This window comes from Schistocerca piceifrons, unplaced genomic scaffold (assembly GCF_021461385.2).
Source record: "Schistocerca piceifrons isolate TAMUIC-IGC-003096 unplaced genomic scaffold, iqSchPice1.1 HiC_scaffold_537, whole genome shotgun sequence".
NCBI classification, from domain to species: domain Eukaryota; kingdom Metazoa; phylum Arthropoda; class Insecta; order Orthoptera; family Acrididae; genus Schistocerca; species Schistocerca piceifrons.
Window position 1 is genome coordinate 80,333 of NW_025728774.1, and position 25,167 is coordinate 105,499.

At 49.3% G+C, this 25,167-nt stretch overlaps 22 non-coding genes across 22 annotated transcripts; 8 read left to right on the forward strand and 14 right to left on the reverse strand.

Annotated features, from left to right (window-relative positions):
• Positions 1-5: 5 nt before the first annotated feature.
• Trnav-uac lies at positions 6-78 on the forward strand. Its single transcript has one exon. It is a non-coding gene; the product is annotated as a tRNA-Val (tRNA).
• A 601-nt stretch (positions 79-679) lies between these two features.
• On the reverse strand, positions 680-751 carry Trnap-ugg. The gene has a single exon. It is a non-coding gene; the product is annotated as a tRNA-Pro (tRNA).
• A 1,643-nt stretch (positions 752-2,394) lies between these two features.
• Positions 2,395-2,466, reverse strand: Trnap-cgg. The gene has a single exon. It is a non-coding gene; the product is annotated as a tRNA-Pro (tRNA).
• A 235-nt stretch (positions 2,467-2,701) lies between these two features.
• On the forward strand, positions 2,702-2,774 carry Trnav-uac. The gene has a single exon. It is a non-coding gene; the product is annotated as a tRNA-Val (tRNA).
• Positions 2,775-3,375: 601 nt separating this feature from the next.
• On the reverse strand, positions 3,376-3,447 carry Trnap-ugg. Its single transcript has one exon. It is a non-coding gene; the product is annotated as a tRNA-Pro (tRNA).
• Positions 3,448-5,091: 1,644 nt separating this feature from the next.
• Positions 5,092-5,163, reverse strand: Trnap-cgg. Its single transcript has one exon. It is a non-coding gene; the product is annotated as a tRNA-Pro (tRNA).
• A 235-nt stretch (positions 5,164-5,398) lies between these two features.
• Trnav-uac lies at positions 5,399-5,471 on the forward strand. Its single transcript has one exon. It is a non-coding gene; the product is annotated as a tRNA-Val (tRNA).
• A 601-nt stretch (positions 5,472-6,072) lies between these two features.
• On the reverse strand, positions 6,073-6,144 carry Trnap-ugg. The gene has a single exon. It is a non-coding gene; the product is annotated as a tRNA-Pro (tRNA).
• Positions 6,145-7,787: 1,643 nt separating this feature from the next.
• Trnap-cgg lies at positions 7,788-7,859 on the reverse strand. The gene has a single exon. It is a non-coding gene; the product is annotated as a tRNA-Pro (tRNA).
• A 235-nt stretch (positions 7,860-8,094) lies between these two features.
• Trnav-uac lies at positions 8,095-8,167 on the forward strand. The gene has a single exon. It is a non-coding gene; the product is annotated as a tRNA-Val (tRNA).
• A 601-nt stretch (positions 8,168-8,768) lies between these two features.
• On the reverse strand, positions 8,769-8,840 carry Trnap-ugg. The gene has a single exon. It is a non-coding gene; the product is annotated as a tRNA-Pro (tRNA).
• A 1,644-nt stretch (positions 8,841-10,484) lies between these two features.
• On the reverse strand, positions 10,485-10,556 carry Trnap-cgg. The gene has a single exon. It is a non-coding gene; the product is annotated as a tRNA-Pro (tRNA).
• Positions 10,557-10,791: 235 nt separating this feature from the next.
• Trnav-uac lies at positions 10,792-10,864 on the forward strand. Its single transcript has one exon. It is a non-coding gene; the product is annotated as a tRNA-Val (tRNA).
• Positions 10,865-11,465: 601 nt separating this feature from the next.
• Positions 11,466-11,537, reverse strand: Trnap-ugg. Its single transcript has one exon. It is a non-coding gene; the product is annotated as a tRNA-Pro (tRNA).
• Positions 11,538-13,180: 1,643 nt separating this feature from the next.
• Trnap-cgg lies at positions 13,181-13,252 on the reverse strand. The gene has a single exon. It is a non-coding gene; the product is annotated as a tRNA-Pro (tRNA).
• A 235-nt stretch (positions 13,253-13,487) lies between these two features.
• On the forward strand, positions 13,488-13,560 carry Trnav-uac. Its single transcript has one exon. It is a non-coding gene; the product is annotated as a tRNA-Val (tRNA).
• Positions 13,561-21,169: 7,609 nt separating this feature from the next.
• Positions 21,170-21,241, reverse strand: Trnap-cgg. The gene has a single exon. It is a non-coding gene; the product is annotated as a tRNA-Pro (tRNA).
• A 235-nt stretch (positions 21,242-21,476) lies between these two features.
• Trnav-uac lies at positions 21,477-21,549 on the forward strand. Its single transcript has one exon. It is a non-coding gene; the product is annotated as a tRNA-Val (tRNA).
• A 601-nt stretch (positions 21,550-22,150) lies between these two features.
• Trnap-ugg lies at positions 22,151-22,222 on the reverse strand. Its single transcript has one exon. It is a non-coding gene; the product is annotated as a tRNA-Pro (tRNA).
• Positions 22,223-23,865: 1,643 nt separating this feature from the next.
• Trnap-cgg lies at positions 23,866-23,937 on the reverse strand. Its single transcript has one exon. It is a non-coding gene; the product is annotated as a tRNA-Pro (tRNA).
• A 235-nt stretch (positions 23,938-24,172) lies between these two features.
• On the forward strand, positions 24,173-24,245 carry Trnav-uac. Its single transcript has one exon. It is a non-coding gene; the product is annotated as a tRNA-Val (tRNA).
• A 601-nt stretch (positions 24,246-24,846) lies between these two features.
• On the reverse strand, positions 24,847-24,918 carry Trnap-ugg. Its single transcript has one exon. It is a non-coding gene; the product is annotated as a tRNA-Pro (tRNA).
• Between the last annotated feature and the right edge of the window lie 249 nt (positions 24,919-25,167).

Sequence of the window (25,167 nt, forward strand, 5' to 3'; positions counted from 1 at the left end):
CCGTCGTTTCCGTGGTGTAGCGGTTATCACGTCTGCTTTACACGCAGAAGGTCCCCGGTTCGATCCCGGGCGGGAACACAACAATTTTAATCTATATTTCGGATTTCATTTCCGAGATGACCTCACGTCCGCGTATGCAGAGACAAGCAATGTCGTATGCTAGACGGATAGGGCGTCATTTTACTGTCAAATACTGTTGCTCTCTTATTGCACCGGTATTTGGTAACTGAGAACGCCCCTAGCTCCATTATGGCTGGCAAAATTTATAATCCGGTTCTTCTGGGCTACTTCAAGTGCGCTTGCTACTGGCTTTCCTGAGCTCACCCTACTCGCCTTGTCACAGCTCTGTCAAAGTGTGATGCTAACTAATAATGAGAAACTCTTAGCCACGCTCAATCTTACATGCCACCCCTTGGTTGTTGCCGTCGCTAGTAAGATGAGGGTAGACTGTCGCACAATTAAGCTGAATCTCCACTCACGGTGCACATATTCCGCAAAGACAACCTTGTTTTCCGTTGCATGCAAAATTACCGTCTGCGTTTCTATCGAATTCCACCTACGTACTTTACTGGTGCCGCATTCTTGTTATATCCACGTGCTATAACAGGCGTCTACTCTTCATTGAGGAGCTGCAACCGGGACTGAGTTCCACCTACTCTTCAGCACGGTCAAAATGGCAGGGCTCGTCCGGGATTTGAACCCGGGACCTCCTGCACCCAAAGCAGGAATCATACCCCTAGACCAACGAGCCACCTGTCTGGAGCAGTCAAGTTAATCCCAAGTAGTGGACCTCACAGGGAACACAAACTTTCACGTGAATTCGCAAGATAAACGCTTTCTGCAGGCAGCACTCACCACTGATGAGAACAATATTAAAGGCAACGAACAGCAAGCGAAATAACTTCATCGAGCACTGCTTATGATCAGCCGGCAGTGCCTCAGTTTCGGTATGTGGTTTCTCAGGGTTAAGAGAAGGCGAATGCACTAAACAAAAGAACATCGGGAAACCAAGCACCAACTCATAACGAAAAGATTGCACGATATACTGCAAGCAAAATTTCCAGAAGACGGATACTGAAGACGCCGCAGACAACAGAATTATTCTATGCAGTAACGATTATCTAGGAAGCGTGAATTGCATGTGCTGCTCCACCGCACAACTTCTTATGATACTGTTTTACTTATTCTAAATTTTCATTACCTCATCGTCTCTAGAATACTGTGTGGTTATCACCTGGTTTCCAACAGCGATAGTAGTAAGTAAATCGACTAAAAAGTCTTTCAAAGTAGGTCAGACACAAAAAAAAAAAAAAAAAAATCGGAGCTGCGTGTAGCTCATGTCATTCTGCTTTCAAACGTGAATCTCCGGCTGGGAGTAGTGGCGTACTTCTGTAATCCAAGCTTCTGGGAGGCCGTTGTGTGGGAGAGATCTGGAAACAACTACAGATTCGGCCGTTCCACGAGCTCAGGAACGGCCGCGATGCCTTCATCGAGCTCTGCAGATCGACGGACGACAGTGTGGAAATTTCGGCAAGCGGTGGCTAGGGGTTAAGAGAAGCCAAACGCACTAAACACAAGAAAGTCGGGAAACCGAAGCACACAACTCATAACGAAAAGATTGCGGAATGCAGTGCGAAAGCAAAAGTTCGAGAAGACCAACTCTGAAGCCATCGGCGCGCTAGGAATTATTCCGCACAAGAGGCGATCATGTAGGAAGAGCGAGATGACGCTGTCGCTCGACCACACAATAAAATTTTGCTTAATCCAAATTTGCAATACCGGTTCGACACTAGAATGCTGCGCCTTGGTTCTTCCAAAAGCGGTAGTAATAAGCACGTAGACTGCAGTGTCATTTAGGGTAGTGAGTCAGACATGGAGAGGATATAAGGCGGGTGGAATATGCAACGACAGGGGGCATTGCAGGGCGGCCGCCGGCTCCTTGCGCTGTGGCGCGCCGGTGCCGGCGGCGGCCTGGCTGGGCTGCTGGTGCCTCCATGTAGAGCTGCCGCCGAGCCCAGGCACCGTGCCGCTAACGAAGCGATTGCCTTTAGTGACATCTTTTGCAATAACGACTGCGCGAATCGACGGTATCTCGTAAGGACAGAAAGAGCAGCAGCTGCCGCCGAGCCCAGGCGCCGTGCCTAACACGCAGAAGGTCCCCGGTTGGATTGCGGGCGGAAAGCCGTTTTCGTCGCACTCAGCAAGACACTTGCTACGATCTCTACTGTGACCATTTAAATCAAACGTTCCATCAGCAGGGTGCACATGGCTCAAATGAAACATGAAACGGTTTCAGAACTGGTTGTCGGATTTTAGCGCTGACTTGGAGGCCTGGAAATGCGCGAAACAGCCGCCGCCATGCGATTTGTTGCCACACCGTTGTACAAAACGCAAGGGCTCGTCCGGGATTTGAACCCGGGACCTCCTGCACCCGAAGCAGGAATCATACCCCTAGACCAACGAGCCTATTCGTTCCGAAAACGCACTGCATGTGAATGACGCCACCTTTGATGGTCTCACCATGTAGGGCTGCAGCTCAGCCAGCGTTCTCCCTGTCTGTCGCGGTTGGATTGTTTTTATCGACGTCTTTTACTATAGGAACTTCACGAATCGGAGGGAGCTCGTAGCCGATGCCCTTGCTAACACAGAAGACAAACTGTTGCTATTACGAGTCTCCGGGTGGTACATGAAAGCGACCGTCGTTTCCGTGGTGTAGCGGTTATCACGTCTGCTTTACACGCAGAAGGTCCCCGGTTCGATCCCGGGCGGGAACACAACAATTTTAATCTATATTTCGGATTTCATTTCCGAGATGACCTCACGTCCGCGTATGCAGAGACAAGCAATGTCGTATGCTAGACGGATAGGGCGTCATTTTACTGTCAAATACTGTTGCTCTCTTATTGCACCGGTATTTGGTAACTGAGAACGCCCCTAGCTCCATTATGGCTGGCAAAATTTATAATCCGGTTCTTCTGGGCTACTTCAAGTGCGCTTGCTACTGGCTTTCCTGAGCTCACCCTACTCGCCTTGTCACAGCTCTGTCAAAGTGTGATGCTAACTAATAATGAGAAACTCTTAGCCACGCTCAATCTTACATGCCACCCCTTGGTTGTTGCCGTCGCTAGTAAGATGAGGGTAGACTGTCGCACAATTAAGCTGAATCTCCACTCACGGTGCACATATTCCGCAAAGACAACCTTGTTTTCCGTTGCATGCAAAATTACCGTCTGCGTTTCTATCGAATTCCACCTACGTACTTTACTGGTGCCGCATTCTTGTTATATCCACGTGCTATAACAGGCGTCTACTCTTCATTGAGGAGCTGCAACCGGGACTGAGTTCCACCTACTCTTCAGCACGGTCAAAATGGCAGGGCTCGTCCGGGATTTGAACCCGGGACCTCCTGCACCCAAAGCAGGAATCATACCCCTAGACCAACGAGCCACCTGTCTGGAGCAGTCAAGTTAATCCCAAGTAGTGGACCTCACAGGGAACACAAACTTTCACGTGAATTCGCAAGATAAACGCTTTCTGCAGGCAGCACTCACCACTGATGAGAACAATATTAAAGGCAACGAACAGCAAGCGAAATAACTTCATCGAGCACTGCTTATGATCAGCCGGCAGTGCCTCAGTTTCGGTATGTGGTTTCTCAGGGTTAAGAGAAGGCGAATGCACTAAACAAAAGAACATCGGGAAACCAAGCACCAACTCATAACGAAAAGATTGCACGATATACTGCAAGCAAAATTTCCAGAAGACGGATACTGAAGACGCCGCAGACAACAGAATTATTCTATGCAGTAACGATTATCTAGGAAGCGTGAATTGCATGTGCTGCTCCACCGCACAACTTCTTATGATACTGTTTTACTTATTCTAAATTTTCATTACCTCATCGTCTCTAGAATACTGTGTGGTTATCACCTGGTTTCCAACAGCGATAGTAGTAAGTAAATCGACTAAAAAGTCTTTCAAAGTAGGTCAGACACAAAAAAAAAAAAAAAAAAAATCGGAGCTGCGTGTAGCTCATGTCATTCTGCTTTCAAACGTGAATCTTCGGCTGGGAGTAGTGGCGTACTTCTGTAATCCAAGCTTCTGGGAGGCCGTTGTGTGGGAGAGATCTGGAAACAACTACAGATTCGGCCGTTCCACGAGCTCAGGAACGGCCGCGATGCCTTCATCGAGCTCTGCAGATCGACGGACGACAGTGTGGAAATTTCGGCAAGCGGTGGCTAGGGGTTAAGAGAAGCCAAACGCACTAAACACAAGAAAGTCGGGAAACCGAAGCACACAACTCATAACGAAAAGATTGCGGAATGCAGTGCGAAAGCAAAAGTTCGAGAAGACCAACTCTGAAGCCATCGGCGCGCTAGGAATTATTCCGCACAAGAGGCGATCATGTAGGAAGAGCGAGATGACGCTGTCGCTCGACCACACAATAAAATTTTGCTTAATCCAAATTTGCAATGCCGGTTCGACACTAGAATGCTGCGCCTTGGTTCTTCCAAAAGCGGTAGTAATAAGCACGTAGACTGCAGTGTCATTTAGGGTAGTGAGTCAGACATGGAGAGGATATAAGGCGGGTGGAATATGCAACGACAGGGGGCATTGCAGGGCGGCCGCCGGCTCCTTGCGCTGTGGCGCGCCGGTGCCGGCGGCGGCCTGGCTGGGCTGCTGGTGCCTCCATGTAGAGCTGCCGCCGAGCCCAGGCACCGTGCCGCTAACGAAGCGATTGCCTTTAGTGACATCTTTTGCAATAACGACTGCGCGAATCGACGGTATCTCGTAAGGACAGAAAGAGCAGCAGCTGCCGCCGAGCCCAGGCGCCGTGCCTAACACGCAGAAGGTCCCCGGTTGGATTGCGGGCGGAAAGCCGTTTTCGTCGCACTCAGCAAGACACTTGCTACGATCTCTACTGTGACCATTTAAATCAAACGTTCCATCAGCAGGGTGCACATGGCTCAAATGAAACATGAAACGGTTTCAGAACTGGTTGTCGGATTTTAGCGCTGACTTGGAGGCCTGGAAATGCGCGAAACAGCCGCCGCCATGCGATTTGTTGCCACACCGTTGTACAAAACGCAAGGGCTCGTCCGGGATTTGAACCCGGGACCTCCTGCACCCGAAGCAGGAATCATACCCCTAGACCAACGAGCCTATTCGTTCCGAAAACGCACTGCATGTGAATGACGCCACCTTTGATGGTCTCACCATGTAGGGCTGCAGCTCAGCCAGCGTTCTCCCTGTCTGTCGCGGTTGGATTGTTTTTATCGACGTCTTTTACTATAGGAACTTCACGAATCGGAGGGAGCTCGTAGCCGATGCCCTTGCTAACACAGAAGACAAACTGTTGCTATTACGAGTCTCCGGGTGGTACATGAAAGCGACCGTCGTTTCCGTGGTGTAGCGGTTATCACGTCTGCTTTACACGCAGAAGGTCCCCGGTTCGATCCCGGGCGGGAACACAACAATTTTAATCTATATTTCGGATTTCATTTCCGAGATGACCTCACGTCCGCGTATGCAGAGACAAGCAATGTCGTATGCTAGACGGATAGGGCGTCATTTTACTGTCAAATACTGTTGCTCTCTTATTGCACCGGTATTTGGTAACTGAGAACGCCCCTAGCTCCATTATGGCTGGCAAAATTTATAATCCGGTTCTTCTGGGCTACTTCAAGTGCGCTTGCTACTGGCTTTCCTGAGCTCACCCTACTCGCCTTGTCACAGCTCTGTCAAAGTGTGATGCTAACTAATAATGAGAAACTCTTAGCCACGCTCAATCTTACATGCCACCCCTTGGTTGTTGCCGTCGCTAGTAAGATGAGGGTAGACTGTCGCACAATTAAGCTGAATCTCCACTCACGGTGCACATATTCCGCAAAGACAACCTTGTTTTCCGTTGCATGCAAAATTACCGTCTGCGTTTCTATCGAATTCCACCTACGTACTTTACTGGTGCCGCATTCTTGTTATATCCACGTGCTATAACAGGCGTCTACTCTTCATTGAGGAGCTGCAACCGGGACTGAGTTCCACCTACTCTTCAGCACGGTCAAAATGGCAGGGCTCGTCCGGGATTTGAACCCGGGACCTCCTGCACCCAAAGCAGGAATCATACCCCTAGACCAACGAGCCACCTGTCTGGAGCAGTCAAGTTAATCCCAAGTAGTGGACCTCACAGGGAACACAAACTTTCACGTGAATTCGCAAGATAAACGCTTTCTGCAGGCAGCACTCACCACTGATGAGAACAATATTAAAGGCAACGAACAGCAAGCGAAATAACTTCATCGAGCACTGCTTATGATCAGCCGGCAGTGCCTCAGTTTCGGTATGTGGTTTCTCAGGGTTAAGAGAAGGCGAATGCACTAAACAAAAGAACATCGGGAAACCAAGCACCAACTCATAACGAAAAGATTGCACGATATACTGCAAGCAAAATTTCCAGAAGACGGATACTGAAGACGCCGCAGACAACAGAATTATTCTATGCAGTAACGATTATCTAGGAAGCGTGAATTGCATGTGCTGCTCCACCGCACAACTTCTTATGATACTGTTTTACTTATTCTAAATTTTCATTACCTCATCGTCTCTAGAATACTGTGTGGTTATCACCTGGTTTCCAACAGCGATAGTAGTAAGTAAATCGACTAAAAAGTCTTTCAAAGTAGGTCAGACACAAAAAAAAAAAAAAAAAAATCGGAGCTGCGTGTAGCTCATGTCATTCTGCTTTCAAACGTGAATCTCCGGCTGGGAGTAGTGGCGTACTTCTGTAATCCAAGCTTCTGGGAGGCCGTTGTGTGGGAGAGATCTGGAAACAACTACAGATTCGGCCGTTCCACGAGCTCAGGAACGGCCGCGATGCCTTCATCGAGCTCTGCAGATCGACGGACGACAGTGTGGAAATTTCGGCAAGCGGTGGCTAGGGGTTAAGAGAAGCCAAACGCACTAAACACAAGAAAGTCGGGAAACCGAAGCACACAACTCATAACGAAAAGATTGCGGAATGCAGTGCGAAAGCAAAAGTTCGAGAAGACCAACTCTGAAGCCATCGGCGCGCTAGGAATTATTCCGCACAAGAGGCGATCATGTAGGAAGAGCGAGATGACGCTGTCGCTCGACCACACAATAAAATTTTGCTTAATCCAAATTTGCAATACCGGTTCGACACTAGAATGCTGCGCCTTGGTTCTTCCAAAAGCGGTAGTAATAAGCACGTAGACTGCAGTGTCATTTAGGGTAGTGAGTCAGACATGGAGAGGATATAAGGCGGGTGGAATATGCAACGACAGGGGGCATTGCAGGGCGGCCGCCGGCTCCTTGCGCTGTGGCGCGCCGGTGCCGGCGGCGGCCTGGCTGGGCTGCTGGTGCCTCCATGTAGAGCTGCCGCCGAGCCCAGGCACCGTGCCGCTAACGAAGCGATTGCCTTTAGTGACATCTTTTGCAATAACGACTGCGCGAATCGACGGTATCTCGTAAGGACAGAAAGAGCAGCAGCTGCCGCCGAGCCCAGGCGCCGTGCCTAACACGCAGAAGGTCCCCGGTTGGATTGCGGGCGGAAAGCCGTTTTCGTCGCACTCAGCAAGACACTTGCTACGATCTCTACTGTGACCATTTAAATCAAACGTTCCATCAGCAGGGTGCACATGGCTCAAATGAAACATGAAACGGTTTCAGAACTGGTTGTCGGATTTTAGCGCTGACTTGGAGGCCTGGAAATGCGCGAAACAGCCGCCGCCATGCGATTTGTTGCCACACCGTTGTACAAAACGCAAGGGCTCGTCCGGGATTTGAACCCGGGACCTCCTGCACCCGAAGCAGGAATCATACCCCTAGACCAACGAGCCTATTCGTTCCGAAAACGCACTGCATGTGAATGACGCCACCTTTGATGGTCTCACCATGTAGGGCTGCAGCTCAGCCAGCGTTCTCCCTGTCTGTCGCGGTTGGATTGTTTTTATCGACGTCTTTTACTATAGGAACTTCACGAATCGGAGGGAGCTCGTAGCCGATGCCCTTGCTAACACAGAAGACAAACTGTTGCTATTACGAGTCTCCGGGTGGTACATGAAAGCGACCGTCGTTTCCGTGGTGTAGCGGTTATCACGTCTGCTTTACACGCAGAAGGTCCCCGGTTCGATCCCGGGCGGGAACACAACAATTTTAATCTATATTTCGGATTTCATTTCCGAGATGACCTCACGTCCGCGTATGCAGAGACAAGCAATGTCGTATGCTAGACGGATAGGGCGTCATTTTACTGTCAAATACTGTTGCTCTCTTATTGCACCGGTATTTGGTAACTGAGAACGCCCCTAGCTCCATTATGGCTGGCAAAATTTATAATCCGGTTCTTCTGGGCTACTTCAAGTGCGCTTGCTACTGGCTTTCCTGAGCTCACCCTACTCGCCTTGTCACAGCTCTGTCAAAGTGTGATGCTAACTAATAATGAGAAACTCTTAGCCACGCTCAATCTTACATGCCACCCCTTGGTTGTTGCCGTCGCTAGTAAGATGAGGGTAGACTGTCGCACAATTAAGCTGAATCTCCACTCACGGTGCACATATTCCGCAAAGACAACCTTGTTTTCCGTTGCATGCAAAATTACCGTCTGCGTTTCTATCGAATTCCACCTACGTACTTTACTGGTGCCGCATTCTTGTTATATCCACGTGCTATAACAGGCGTCTACTCTTCATTGAGGAGCTGCAACCGGGACTGAGTTCCACCTACTCTTCAGCACGGTCAAAATGGCAGGGCTCGTCCGGGATTTGAACCCGGGACCTCCTGCACCCAAAGCAGGAATCATACCCCTAGACCAACGAGCCACCTGTCTGGAGCAGTCAAGTTAATCCCAAGTAGTGGACCTCACAGGGAACACAAACTTTCACGTGAATTCGCAAGATAAACGCTTTCTGCAGGCAGCACTCACCACTGATGAGAACAATATTAAAGGCAACGAACAGCAAGCGAAATAACTTCATCGAGCACTGCTTATGATCAGCCGGCAGTGCCTCAGTTTCGGTATGTGGTTTCTCAGGGTTAAGAGAAGGCGAATGCACTAAACAAAAGAACATCGGGAAACCAAGCACCAACTCATAACGAAAAGATTGCACGATATACTGCAAGCAAAATTTCCAGAAGACGGATACTGAAGACGCCGCAGACAACAGAATTATTCTATGCAGTAACGATTATCTAGGAAGCGTGAATTGCATGTGCTGCTCCACCGCACAACTTCTTATGATACTGTTTTACTTATTCTAAATTTTCATTACCTCATCGTCTCTAGAATACTGTGTGGTTATCACCTGGTTTCCAACAGCGATAGTAGTAAGTAAATCGACTAAAAAGTCTTTCAAAGTAGGTCAGACACAAAAAAAAAAAAAAAAAAAATCGGAGCTGCGTGTAGCTCATGTCATTCTGCTTTCAAACGTGAATCTTCGGCTGGGAGTAGTGGCGTACTTCTGTAATCCAAGCTTCTGGGAGGCCGTTGTGTGGGAGAGATCTGGAAACAACTACAGATTCGGCCGTTCCACGAGCTCAGGAACGGCCGCGATGCCTTCATCGAGCTCTGCAGATCGACGGACGACAGTGTGGAAATTTCGGCAAGCGGTGGCTAGGGGTTAAGAGAAGCCAAACGCACTAAACACAAGAAAGTCGGGAAACCGAAGCACACAACTCATAACGAAAAGATTGCGGAATGCAGTGCGAAAGCAAAAGTTCGAGAAGACCAACTCTGAAGCCATCGGCGCGCTAGGAATTATTCCGCACAAGAGGCGATCATGTAGGAAGAGCGAGATGACGCTGTCGCTCGACCACACAATAAAATTTTGCTTAATCCAAATTTGCAATGCCGGTTCGACACTAGAATGCTGCGCCTTGGTTCTTCCAAAAGCGGTAGTAATAAGCACGTAGACTGCAGTGTCATTTAGGGTAGTGAGTCAGACATGGAGAGGATATAAGGCGGGTGGAATATGCAACGACAGGGGGCATTGCAGGGCGGCCGCCGGCTCCTTGCGCTGTGGCGCGCCGGTGCCGGCGGCGGCCTGGCTGGGCTGCTGGTGCCTCCATGTAGAGCTGCCGCCGAGCCCAGGCACCGTGCCGCTAACGAAGCGATTGCCTTTAGTGACATCTTTTGCAATAACGACTGCGCGAATCGACGGTATCTCGTAAGGACAGAAAGAGCAGCAGCTGCCGCCGAGCCCAGGCGCCGTGCCTAACACGCAGAAGGTCCCCGGTTGGATTGCGGGCGGAAAGCCGTTTTCGTCGCACTCAGCAAGACACTTGCTACGATCTCTACTGTGACCATTTAAATCAAACGTTCCATCAGCAGGGTGCACATGGCTCAAATGAAACATGAAACGGTTTCAGAACTGGTTGTCGGATTTTAGCGCTGACTTGGAGGCCTGGAAATGCGCGAAACAGCCGCCGCCATGCGATTTGTTGCCACACCGTTGTACAAAACGCAAGGGCTCGTCCGGGATTTGAACCCGGGACCTCCTGCACCCGAAGCAGGAATCATACCCCTAGACCAACGAGCCTATTCGTTCCGAAAACGCACTGCATGTGAATGACGCCACCTTTGATGGTCTCACCATGTAGGGCTGCAGCTCAGCCAGCGTTCTCCCTGTCTGTCGCGGTTGGATTGTTTTTATCGACGTCTTTTACTATAGGAACTTCACGAATCGGAGGGAGCTCGTAGCCGATGCCCTTGCTAACACAGAAGACAAACTGTTGCTATTACGAGTCTCCGGGTGGTACATGAAAGCGACCGTCGTTTCCGTGGTGTAGCGGTTATCACGTCTGCTTTACACGCAGAAGGTCCCCGGTTCGATCCCGGGCGGGAACACAACAATTTTAATCTATATTTCGGATTTCATTTCCGAGATGACCTCACGTCCGCGTATGCAGAGACAAGCAATGTCGTATGCTAGACGGATAGGGCGTCATTTTACTGTCAAATACTGTTGCTCTCTTATTGCACCGGTATTTGGTAACTGAGAACGCCCCTAGCTCCATTATGGCTGGCAAAATTTATAATCCGGTTCTTCTGGGCTACTTCAAGTGCGCTTGCTACTGGCTTTCCTGAGCTCACCCTACTCGCCTTGTCACAGCTCTGTCAAAGTGTGATGCTAACTAATAATGAGAAACTCTTAGCCACGCTCAATCTTACATGCCACCCCTTGGTTGTTGCCGTCGCTAGTAAGATGAGGGTAGACTGTCGCACAATTAAGCTGAATCTCCACTCACGGTGCACATATTCCGCAAAGACAACCTTGTTTTCCGTTGCATGCAAAATTACCGTCTGCGTTTCTATCGAATTCCACCTACGTACTTTACTGGTGCCGCATTCTTGTTATATCCACGTGCTATAACAGGCGTCTACTCTTCATTGAGGAGCTGCAACCGGGACTGAGTTCCACCTACTCTTCAGCACGGTCAAAATGGCAGGGCTCGTCCGGGATTTGAACCCGGGACCTCCTGCACCCAAAGCAGGAATCATACCCCTAGACCAACGAGCCACCTGTCTGGAGCAGTCAAGTTAATCCCAAGTAGTGGACCTCACAGGGAACACAAACTTTCACGTGAATTCGCAAGATAAACGCTTTCTGCAGGCAGCACTCACCACTGATGAGAACAATATTAAAGGCAACGAACAGCAAGCGAAATAACTTCATCGAGCACTGCTTATGATCAGCCGGCAGTGCCTCAGTTTCGGTATGTGGTTTCTCAGGGTTAAGAGAAGGCGAATGCACTAAACAAAAGAACATCGGGAAACCAAGCACCAACTCATAACGAAAAGATTGCACGATATACTGCAAGCAAAATTTCCAGAAGACGGATACTGAAGACGCCGCAGACAACAGAATTATTCTATGCAGTAACGATTATCTAGGAAGCGTGAATTGCATGTGCTGCTCCACCGCACAACTTCTTATGATACTGTTTTACTTATTCTAAATTTTCATTACCTCATCGTCTCTAGAATACTGTGTGGTTATCACCTGGTTTCCAACAGCGATAGTAGTAAGTAAATCGACTAAAAAGTCTTTCAAAGTAGGTCAGACACAAAAAAAAAAAAAAAAAAATCGGAGCTGCGTGTAGCTCATGTCATTCTGCTTTCAAACGTGAATCTCCGGCTGGGAGTAGTGGCGTACTTCTGTAATCCAAGCTTCTGGGAGGCCGTTGTGTGGGAGAGATCTGGAAACAACTACAGATTCGGCCGTTCCACGAGCTCAGGAACGGCCGCGATGCCTTCATCGAGCTCTGCAGATCGACGGACGACAGTGTGGAAATTTCGGCAAGCGGTGGCTAGGGGTTAAGAGAAGCCAAACGCACTAAACACAAGAAAGTCGGGAAACCGAAGCACACAACTCATAACGAAAAGATTGCGGAATGCAGTGCGAAAGCAAAAGTTCGAGAAGACCAACTCTGAAGCCATCGGCGCGCTAGGAATTATTCCGCACAAGAGGCGATCATGTAGGAAGAGCGAGATGACGCTGTCGCTCGACCACACAATAAAATTTTGCTTAATCCAAATTTGCAATACCGGTTCGACACTAGAATGCTGCGCCTTGGTTCTTCCAAAAGCGGTAGTAATAAGCACGTAGACTGCAGTGTCATTTAGGGTAGTGAGTCAGACATGGAGAGGATATAAGGCGGGTGGAATATGCAACGACAGGGGGCATTGCAGGGCGGCCGCCGGCTCCTTGCGCTGTGGCGCGCCGGTGCCGGCGGCGGCCTGGCTGGGCTGCTGGTGCCTCCATGTAGAGCTGCCGCCGAGCCCAGGCACCGTGCCGCTAACGAAGCGATTGCCTTTAGTGACATCTTTTGCAATAACGACTGCGCGAATCGACGGTATCTCGTAAGGACAGAAAGAGCAGCAGCTGCCGCCGAGCCCAGGCGCCGTGCCTAACACGCAGAAGGTCCCCGGTTGGATTGCGGGCGGAAAGCCGTTTTCGTCGCACTCAGCAAGACACTTGCTACGATCTCTACTGTGACCATTTAAATCAAACGTTCCATCAGCAGGGTGCACATGGCTCAAATGAAACATGAAACGGTTTCAGAACTGGTTGTCGGATTTTAGCGCTGACTTGGAGGCCTGGAAATGCGCGAAACAGCCGCCGCCATGCGATTTGTTGCCACACCGTTGTACAAAACGCAAGGGCTCGTCCGGGATTTGAACCCGGGACCTCCTGCACCCGAAGCAGGAATCATACCCCTAGACCAACGAGCCTATTCGTTCCGAAAACGCACTGCATGTGAATGACGCCACCTTTGATGGTCTCACCATGTAGGGCTGCAGCTCAGCCAGCGTTCTCCCTGTCTGTCGCGGTTGGATTGTTTTTATCGACGTCTTTTACTATAGGAACTTCACGAATCGGAGGGAGCTCGTAGCCGATGCCCTTGCTAACACAGAAGACAAACTGTTGCTATTACGAGTCTCCGGGTGGTACATGAAAGCGACCGTCGTTTCCGTGGTGTAGCGGTTATCACGTCTGCTTTACACGCAGAAGGTCCCCGGTTCGATCCCGGGCGGGAACACAACAATTTTAATCTATATTTCGGATTTCATTTCCGAGATGACCTCACGTCCGCGTATGCAGAGACAAGCAATGTCGTATGCTAGACGGATAGGGCGTCATTTTACTGTCAAATACTGTTGCTCTCTTATTGCACCGGTATTTGGTAACTGAGAACGCCCCTAGCTCCATTATGGCTGGCAAAATTTATAATCCGGTTCTTCTGGGCTACTTCAAGTGCGCTTGCTACTGGCTTTCCTGAGCTCACCCTACTCGCCTTGTCACAGCTCTGTCAAAGTGTGATGCTAACTAATAATGAGAAACTCTTAGCCACGCTCAATCTTACATGCCACCCCTTGGTTGTTGCCGTCGCTAGTAAGATGAGGGTAGACTGTCGCACAATTAAGCTGAATCTCCACTCACGGTGCACATATTCCGCAAAGACAACCTTGTTTTCCGTTGCATGCAAAATTACCGTCTGCGTTTCTATCGAATTCCACCTACGTACTTTACTGGTGCCGCATTCTTGTTATATCCACGTGCTATAACAGGCGTCTACTCTTCATTGAGGAGCTGCAACCGGGACTGAGTTCCACCTACTCTTCAGCACGGTCAAAATGGCAGGGCTCGTCCGGGATTTGAACCCGGGACCTCCTGCACCCAAAGCAGGAATCATACCCCTTTTTTTTTTTTTTTTTTTTGAAGCAGACACTCTACCACTCGAAACGAATATATCTATTGAAAAAAATATTAAAGAATATCCACCACACAGCCACTTCAAAAGAAGTGCAGTACTGAAATTAAAATCCTAAAACATGACTATATAATGTAGACTGCTTACTGAAATAAAGGTTAAAAAAAACGAAAACTTCAGTCCTGGTGTAGAGAAGAAACATACATAAAGGCGGCAAATTCAGAAACAGTATAAAAGAAAATGGCTCACACAGGTGACCTTAGCCAACACCCTCTCTTTCAAATGTCAGGCTAAGCATATTGGCAAAATCATCTCGGAGGCCTGGCAATCGCAAGCGCTGCCAGTAAGCAGTAAGCATGTACTGCCGAAACGCTAGGTGTCCATCCTCTTCATGACAACTGTTGACAAAATGTACGAAATGGCCAATCAACCACATGACGGTATGGAGCTTCGTCCGCGGAAAAAAGGAAGAATCGGGCCGGACGATGATGTCAATAGTATAAGCGGCTTCAGCAGACCTAGTGACAAAAGCAAGTTGTTTCCTGAGCCAACGCCAATTAGCAAGGTGCCCACAGCAGGTGAATCGATGTTCAAGGGTATCCAGGAGACCACACCGAGTACAGGTGTCCGTGTCAGAAAGACCAATACGGTGCAGTCGTACGTTGGTGGGAACCAAATTATTTATTACCCTATACCACGTGGACGCCACGGCCATAGAGTGGATCGGCAGACTAACGTTCTTCCAGACGTTCCTCCAGGACACGGATGGAGACGCCAGTTCTATTGGATTGGGACTGGCCAGCCCCTCCCAGCGGGCAATCAAGCTCTTGGTCGTTGGCACCGGTCGCCGCAAGAAGACGTCACCGAGGTAACTCACCGCAATGTAAAATTCCCGAATGTGTTTCAACTTAAAATTTAGGCGTCCGACATCGACAGGTGGAGCAAGGCTCGCCGGACGCACAACAGTAAAAAGCCTGGATGTAATTGAAGTCACTTCTTGCGTAACAATTAGAGTCGTTCGGCGGACGTACAAAGCAGACGCCTTGCGAGTAATGTCAGAGAGGCCCAAGCCTCCGGAGAGACGCGGTTTCGTCATTACCTCGTAACGTAACTTGAATAGATGGCCCTTCCATATAAACCTGCTAGACAATTGGCGCAACCTTTTCGCCACCATCATGGGAAGTGGGAACAGCTGAGCAACATAATAAGCTTTACATAGGACGTAGGTGTCTAAAATTCTGACTTTTTGCAAAATGGTAGCAGAGCGCTGCTCATGGACCATCAGAGCCCCCTGTATCTTCTCGGTGACAGATTTCCAATTGAGAGCCGCCATTTTTAGAGGACACCGATCAATGATAATCCCCAAGGACGTATGGCGATCGACAAAAGTGGCCCAAGGGACGTCAGCATCGCGAAATCCTCGAATATCAAGGAACTTACATTTACCCTGATTGAGACGCGCTCCAGAGACACGACAGTATGCATCAACTGCCCCTTTCAACAACGGGATATCATCTCGTTGACGGAGGAGAACAACGACATCATCCGCATATGCCTTAACCGAGAGCTTCCCACCAGAGAGGGACATACCCTGAAGCTTGAGAGCAATAGTCCGAAGCAGCGGTTCCAGGGACAAAACGAATAAAGACATAGAGAGCGGACTACCCTGAGGCACTCCGCGGCGGATAGCAATGGGCGGCGTCAGCTGCCCATTGACTGACACCCGAGCTGTTATTCCCCTGTACAAATTGCCAAGAACACCACGTGATGAAGCGTTAAAACCTATTGTACCTAAAACACGATCTAAAAATACATGACTGACGTGATCAAAAGCCTTATAAAAATCAAGGAAGGCAAAGGCACAATGTACGTTTGTAACCGCCGCAACCGAGACAACATCCCGATATTCGGCTACTGGTGTCAGAATAGATCTATCATGAAAACAACATTGATGTGCACCAATCACACCCCGAAGCAGAGAAGACAGCCGGCTATTGAGCGCTCTAGCAGCTGTCTTATAGTCAAAATTCAGCAATGTGAGCGGACGAAGATTGGCAGCAGATAAACGACCAATGGACTTCGGAATTAAAGCAATTTTCCCTACTTTAAAATCGGCAGGCACATCCATCCCTCTGACAATCTCATTTAAAATCTGCGTAAAAATGCCACCCAAAAGAGGCCAAAAACGGAGATAAAATTCTTTAGGCAGGCCGTCTGGACCCGGCGATTTACTGGACGGAGAGCGAGCAATAAAATCGAAAACATCATCTACCTGGAACTCCCGGAGAAATTCGCCGTTCGCGTCAGGCGCGATCGTCGCAGTTAGATCCCCAAAGACATCATCCGAAAGAGACTCACCAGAATCATCGGCAGAATAGAGACCAGTGTAATACTGATGAAGAGCACGAACCATTTCCTCCTGTGCACTAAGCTGTCGCCCATCATCCACCGTAAGAGAAGAGATGAAGGAGCGACGACGACGAGTCTGATGTCGTAGCAGGTGGTACAAGGATGTCAGTTCACCTTCAACAAGAGAGTGAGGTTTCGACTTAACTCGCAGACCATCCATCTGTCGTCGTTTAATGCTCAAGAGCTTGGCTTTAATACGACGAACATCATGGATCCGCAGTGGAGAGGTACCCGCCGCGTCATATAGTTCACGCAGGACAGAGTAGTAATATTCATACGTGTTCTTAAAATCACGCGTCCTAGCAGCACAGTAGAAAATCAAAGTCTGACGAATCTTGGGCTTGGCAAACGCAGTCCACCAAACCAGCAAGGAGGAGTATCGCGGGACAGAGCGAAGACATCGCTCCCACACGCCACTTATAACATCATCCATAGCACTGTCGGCAAGGTGGGAAACATTTAACATCCACTGGGAACGATAAAGTTTTGCAGGTTGGCGACTAAGATTTACAGTTGCAGTAAAAGCACAATGGTCAGAAAAACTAGTAGGAATAACATCGACAGAAAGAATTTTATCACATAAAAAATCAGATAAATAGAATCTGTCGAGTCTACTGCATGAGGACGCGGTAAAAAACGTATATTTCACCAGGGTTGGATATTTGTGTTCCCAAACATCACGCAGATGCATCGTACGAACTAAGTCATGTAAATCACGGCAATAATTAAAATTGGGGGACTGGTCTGCAGGGCGTAAAACACAATTAAAATCGCCTCCGAGCAGGAGACTCCGAGGACTCTGGCGCAAAAGATAAATAAGCTCTTCTTTATAAAAGCGCGATCGAGCCACAGTGTGACCCGAACCAGAGGGGGCATACAAAACAACGAGGCGGAGATCAAAAAGACGACAACCAATCCCACGGCCAGAGTCAAGGAATTCAATGTCAGTAATAGGAATGCCCTCTCGAAAGAAAAGAGCAGTTCCTGTTGAATATTCCGGCGCGACATTAAAAACAGTTTGAAATCCAGGTAGAGAGAGATCAGAAAACAACACTTCCTGCAAAAACACTACGTCCGCACAGGCGTCGTAAATAAACTGCCGCAAAGAGGCAATGCGAACGTCGGACTCAATACGGTTAACATTTAAGGTAAGAAAGGTGTATGCTTGAACCATAGAGAGAAAAGCGAGAAAACAAATCACCTACACCGACGCACCAGCGTCACAGTCCATAGCAGGGGTGACGGAGGCATCCGAGGGAGGGGGACTGCTACCCCGTTCCGCGGATCCCTTACGTTTCGGTTTTTTACGAACAGCATTAACGTTCGGCTGAACGCGTAACTTGCGTCGGCTGACGGGCAAGGAAACTTCAGCCGCCGGTGACGTAGGAGGGTCAAGTTCTGTATCCGACACCACCCGCGCCGGTCCACATGCGGGATCCGGGGTCGCGGGGGAAACATCCGACAAAACGGAATGGTCAACACCTGCACTAGCTTCCGGCAAACATGGACTGCACGGAGGCGAAACGTGAGCAGGAAGGTCCGAGGCCGCAGAGTTGGAAGGAAGCGGAGCAGCTCCGCTGGCAGAGGTATGGGGCAGCGAAGCAGGAAGTTGTCGCGGCTCCACTTGTTGTGACATCGAAGTCGGTTCGGAAGACGGCGCCAACAGGCCCGACCGACGACCCGACTCGAGAGAAGCTGCGTCGGAGGCCGGAGGGGCGCCAGCAGCCGCCACCGGAACCGCTACCTCAGGAGGGCAGGGAGCAGCTACAGTACACAGTGGCTCGGAGGATGCCGGTCGCTCGGACTGGGGCATCTCAGGGAGATCCTCATCCGTACTATTTCCATCGTGTGGGCGACGCCTCTTATTATTCAAAAGTGGCACACCCACCTGAGGGACAGACGGAACAACATCAGATTTAGCACGCAAAGGAGGAAATTCTGTATCAGGGGTGCGCAAAACCTGTGGCGGGGCGCTACTACCACTGGACTGTGCTACACCAAGAGCAGAACCACCTGCAACGAGGTCAGCGACCGTTAACTTGCGACGCTGTTCGAGAGAATTTTTTAAAACAAAAACTCTCCGCGGACAGTCGGTACGCACGTGACCACTTTCATTGCACAAAAAACAGGTGCCAACCTGGCCACTATATGTTACATGGACACGATATCCACCGATCTGCAGGTGAGATGGAATATTCTGCTTAACGTGCATTTCGACTGAACGAATACCACTGTAACATTGCAGGCGATGTTGGCTTGACCAGCGTTCAAGGCGAATGCTCTTTACATCACCATACTTCTGTAGACCCTCCTTAAGATAGACATTATCCACCTCCGGTGGAAGGTTGTAAACACGAACATTGGTATACGTGATGGAAGCATTGGAAAGCAGCACGGTACTTACAGAATCATCCCGATGCCGAAAGAGAACTTGATGACCATATTTAGAAAGAATTTTATCAACCTGAAGTGGGTCCATAAACTTAACAAAGAAAACATACAGTTCGGTATCAAAATAAGCAGTGTGCACCTGATCCGAATGAACACCAAAGGTATCTACCAACCAATCATGAATCTCAAGAGAACTAGGTTGCACATGGCGGGTTGACTTGTCAAAAGCAAAACTAACTGTAGCCTGACGAGGAATAACCTGGCACGACATTTTCAAAATATGCGGTCGAAACCGCTACACAAAAAACACTGAAATAAGGACAGAAAGTAACACAAGGTACGAAACAACGACGGAGAAATACTCTCAGAAGTTGCAACACAACACGTAACAAAAACGATAGTCCACTATACGTAACGCTACGGCGGAGCGGAAGACTAGGCACGTCCACACTGCACGGCGTCTAAAGCGGAACTTACCCCTAGACCAACGAGCCACCTGTCTGGAGCAGTCAAGTTAATCCCAAGTAGTGGACCTCACAGGGAACACAAACTTTCACGTGAATTCGCAAGATAAACGCTTTCTGCAGGCAGCACTCACCACTGATGAGAACAATATTAAAGGCAACGAACAGCAAGCGAAATAACTTCATCGAGCACTGCTTATGATCAGCCGGCAGTGCCTCAGTTTCGGTATGTGGTTTCTCAGGGTTAAGAGAAGGCGAATGCACTAAACAAAAGAACATCGGGAAACCAAGCACCAACTCATAACGAAAAGATTGCACGATATACTGCAAGCAAAATTTCCAGAAGACGGATACTGAAGACGCCGCAGACAACAGAATTATTCTATGCAGTAACGATTATCTAGGAAGCGTGAATTGCATGTGCTGCTCCACCGCACAACTTCTTATGATACTGTTTTACTTATTCTAAATTTTCATTACCTCATCGTCTCTAGAATACTGTGTGGTTATCACCTGGTTTCCAACAGCGATAGTAGTAAGTAAATCGACTAAAAAGTCTTTCAAAGTAGGTCAGACACAAAAAAAAAAAAAAAAAAATCGGAGCTGCGTGTAGCTCATGTCATTCTGCTTTCAAACGTGAATCTCCGGCTGGGAGTAGTGGCGTACTTCTGTAATCCAAGCTTCTGGGAGGCCGTTGTGTGGGAGAGATCTGGAAACAACTACAGATTCGGCCGTTCCACGAGCTCAGGAACGGCCGCGATGCCTTCATCGAGCTCTGCAGATCGACGGACGACAGTGTGGAAATTTCGGCAAGCGGTGGCTAGGGGTTAAGAGAAGCCAAACGCACTAAACACAAGAAAGTCGGGAAACCGAAGCACACAACTCATAACGAAAAGATTGCGGAATGCAGTGCGAAAGCAAAAGTTCGAGAAGACCAACTCTGAAGCCATCGGCGCGCTAGGAATTATTCCGCACAAGAGGCGATCATGTAGGAAGAGCGAGATGACGCTGTCGCTCGACCACACAATAAAATTTTGCTTAATCCAAATTTGCAATGCCGGTTCGACACTAGAATGCTGCGCCTTGGTTCTTCCAAAAGCGGTAGTAATAAGCACGTAGACTGCAGTGTCATTTAGGGTAGTGAGTCAGACATGGAGAGGATATAAGGCGGGTGGAATATGCAACGACAGGGGGCATTGCAGGGCGGCCGCCGGCTCCTTGCGCTGTGGCGCGCCGGTGCCGGCGGCGGCCTGGCTGGGCTGCTGGTGCCTCCATGTAGAGCTGCCGCCGAGCCCAGGCACCGTGCCGCTAACGAAGCGATTGCCTTTAGTGACATCTTTTGCAATAACGACTGCGCGAATCGACGGTATCTCGTAAGGACAGAAAGAGCAGCAGCTGCCGCCGAGCCCAGGCGCCGTGCCTAACACGCAGAAGGTCCCCGGTTGGATTGCGGGCGGAAAGCCGTTTTCGTCGCACTCAGCAAGACACTTGCTACGATCTCTACTGTGACCATTTAAATCAAACGTTCCATCAGCAGGGTGCACATGGCTCAAATGAAACATGAAACGGTTTCAGAACTGGTTGTCGGATTTTAGCGCTGACTTGGAGGCCTGGAAATGCGCGAAACAGCCGCCGCCATGCGATTTGTTGCCACACCGTTGTACAAAACGCAAGGGCTCGTCCGGGATTTGAACCCGGGACCTCCTGCACCCGAAGCAGGAATCATACCCCTAGACCAACGAGCCTATTCGTTCCGAAAACGCACTGCATGTGAATGACGCCACCTTTGATGGTCTCACCATGTAGGGCTGCAGCTCAGCCAGCGTTCTCCCTGTCTGTCGCGGTTGGATTGTTTTTATCGACGTCTTTTACTATAGGAACTTCACGAATCGGAGGGAGCTCGTAGCCGATGCCCTTGCTAACACAGAAGACAAACTGTTGCTATTACGAGTCTCCGGGTGGTACATGAAAGCGACCGTCGTTTCCGTGGTGTAGCGGTTATCACGTCTGCTTTACACGCAGAAGGTCCCCGGTTCGATCCCGGGCGGGAACACAACAATTTTAATCTATATTTCGGATTTCATTTCCGAGATGACCTCACGTCCGCGTATGCAGAGACAAGCAATGTCGTATGCTAGACGGATAGGGCGTCATTTTACTGTCAAATACTGTTGCTCTCTTATTGCACCGGTATTTGGTAACTGAGAACGCCCCTAGCTCCATTATGGCTGGCAAAATTTATAATCCGGTTCTTCTGGGCTACTTCAAGTGCGCTTGCTACTGGCTTTCCTGAGCTCACCCTACTCGCCTTGTCACAGCTCTGTCAAAGTGTGATGCTAACTAATAATGAGAAACTCTTAGCCACGCTCAATCTTACATGCCACCCCTTGGTTGTTGCCGTCGCTAGTAAGATGAGGGTAGACTGTCGCACAATTAAGCTGAATCTCCACTCACGGTGCACATATTCCGCAAAGACAACCTTGTTTTCCGTTGCATGCAAAATTACCGTCTGCGTTTCTATCGAATTCCACCTACGTACTTTACTGGTGCCGCATTCTTGTTATATCCACGTGCTATAACAGGCGTCTACTCTTCATTGAGGAGCTGCAACCGGGACTGAGTTCCACCTACTCTTCAGCACGGTCAAAATGGCAGGGCTCGTCCGGGATTTGAACCCGGGACCTCCTGCACCCAAAGCAGGAATCATACCCCTAGACCAACGAGCCACCTGTCTGGAGCAGTCAAGTTAATCCCAAGTAGTGGACCTCACAGGGAACACAAACTTTCACGTGAATTCGCAAGATAAACGCTTTCTGCAGGCAGCACTCACCACTGATGAGAACAATATTAAAGGCAACGAACAGCAAGCGAAATAACTTCATCGAGCACTGCTTATGATCAGCCGGCAGTGCCTCAGTTTCGGTATGTGGTTTCTCAGGGTTAAGAGAAGGCGAATGCACTAAACAAAAGAACATCGGGAAACCAAGCACCAACTCATAACGAAAAGATTGCACGATATACTGCAAGCAAAATTTCCAGAAGACGGATACTGAAGACGCCGCAGACAACAGAATTATTCTATGCAGTAACGATTATCTAGGAAGCGTGAATTGCATGTGCTGCTCCACCGCACAACTTCTTATGATACTGTTTTACTTATTCTAAATTTTCATTACCTCATCGTCTCTAGAATACTGTGTGGTTATCACCTGGTTTCCAACAGCGATAGTAGTAAGTAAATCGACTAAAAAGTCTTTCAAAGTAGGTCAGACACAAAAAAAAAAAAAAAAAAATCGGAGCTGCGTGTAGCTCATGTCATTCTGCTTTCAAACGTGAATCTCCGGCTGGGAGTAGTGGCGTACTTCTGTAATCCAAGCTTCTGGGAGGCCGTTGTGTGGGAGAGATCTGGAAACAACTACAGATTCGGCCGTTCCACGAGCTCAGGAACGGCCGCGATGCCTTCATCGAGCTCTGCAGATCGACGGACGACAGTGTGGAAATTTCGGCAAGCGGTGGCTAGGGGTTAAGAGAAGCCAAACGCACTAAACACAAGAAAGTCGGGAAACCGAAGCACACAACTCATAACGAAAAGATTGCGGAATGCAGTGCGAAAGCAAAAGTTCGAGAAGACCAACTCTGAAGCCATCGGCGCGCTAGGAATTATTCCGCACAAGAGGCGATCATGTAGGAAGAGCGAGATGACGCTGTCGCTCGACCACACAATAAAATTTTGCTTAATCCAAATTTGCAATACCGGTTCGACACTAGAATGCTGCGCCTTGGTTCTTCCAAAAGCGGTAGTAATAAGCACGTAGACTGCAGTGTCATTTAGGGTAGTGAGTCAGACATGGAGAGGATATAAGGCGGGTGGAATATGCAACGACAGGGGGCATTGCAGGGCGGCCGCCGGCTCCTTGCGCTGTGGCGCGCCGGTGCCGGCGGCGGCCTGGCTGGGCTGCTGGTGCCTCCATGTAGAGCTGCCGCCGAGCCCAGGCACCGTGCCGCTAACGAAGCGATTGCCTTTAGTGACATCTTTTGCAATAACGACTGCGCGAATCGACGGTATCTCGTAAGGACAGAAAGAGCAGCAGCTGCCGCCGAGCCCAGGCGCCGTGCCTAACACGCAGAAGGTCCCCGGTTGGATTGCGGGCGGAAAGCCGTTTTCGTCGCACTCAGCAAGACACTTGCTACGATCTCTACTGTGACCATTTAAATCAAACGTTCCATCAGCAGGGTGCACATGGCTCAAATGAAACATGAAACGGTTTCAGAACTGGTTGTCGGATTTTAGCGCTGACTTGGAGGCCTGGAAATGCGCGAAACAGCCGCCGCCATGCGATTTGTTGCCACACCGTTGTACAAAACGCAAGGGCTCGTCCGGGATTTGAACCCGGGACCTCCTGCACCCGAAGCAGGAATCATACCCCTAGACCAACGAGCCTATTCGTTCGGAAAACGCACTGCATGTGAATGACGCCACCTTTGATGGTCTCACCATGTAGGGCTGCAGCTCAGCCAGCGTTCTCCCTGTCTGTCGCGGTTGGATTGTTTTTATCGACGTCTTTTACTATAGGAACTTCACGAATCGGAGGGAGCTCGTAGCCGATGCCCTTGCTAACACAGAAGACAAACTGTTGCTATTACGAGTCTCCGGGTGGTACATGAAAGCGACCGTCGTTTCCGTGGTGTAGCGGTTATCACGTCTGCTTTACACGCAGAAGGTCCCCGGTTCGATCCCGGGCGGGAACACAACAATTTTAATCTATATTTCGGATTTCATTTCCGAGATGACCTCACGTCCGCGTATGCAGAGACAAGCAATGTCGTATGCTAGACGGATAGGGCGTCATTTTACTGTCAAATACTGTTGCTCTCTTATTGCACCGGTATTTGGTAACTGAGAACGCCCCTAGCTCCATTATGGCTGGCAAAATTTATAATCCGGTTCTTCTGGGCTACTTCAAGTGCGCTTGCTACTGGCTTTCCTGAGCTCACCCTACTCGCCTTGTCACAGCTCTGTCAAAGTGTGATGCTAACTAATAATGAGAAACTCTTAGCCACGCTCAATCTTACATGCCACCCCTTGGTTGTTGCCGTCGCTAGTAAGATGAGGGTAGACTGTCGCACAATTAAGCTGAATCTCCACTCACGGTGCACATATTCCGCAAAGACAACCTTGTTTTCCGTTGCATGCAAAATTACCGTCTGCGTTTCTATCGAATTCCACCTACGTACTTTACTGGTGCCGCATTCTTGTTATATCCACGTGCTATAACAGGCGTCTACTCTTCATTGAGGAGCTGCAACCGGGACTGAGTTCCACCTACTCTTCAGCACGGTCAAAATGGCAGGGCTCGTCCGGGATTTGAACCCGGGACCTCCTGCACCCAAAGCAGGAATCATACCCCTAGACCAACGAGCCACCTGTCTGGAGCAGTCAAGTTAATCCCAAGTAGTGGACCTCACAGGGAACACAAACTTTCACGTGAATTCGCAAGATAAACGCTTTCTGCAGGCAGCACTCACCACTGATGAGAACAATATTAAAGGCAACGAACAGCAAGCGAAATAACTTCATCGAGCACTGCTTATGATCAGCCGGCAGTGCCTCAGTTTCGGTATGTGGTTTCTCAGGGTTAAGAGAAGGCGAATGCACTAAACAAAAGAACAT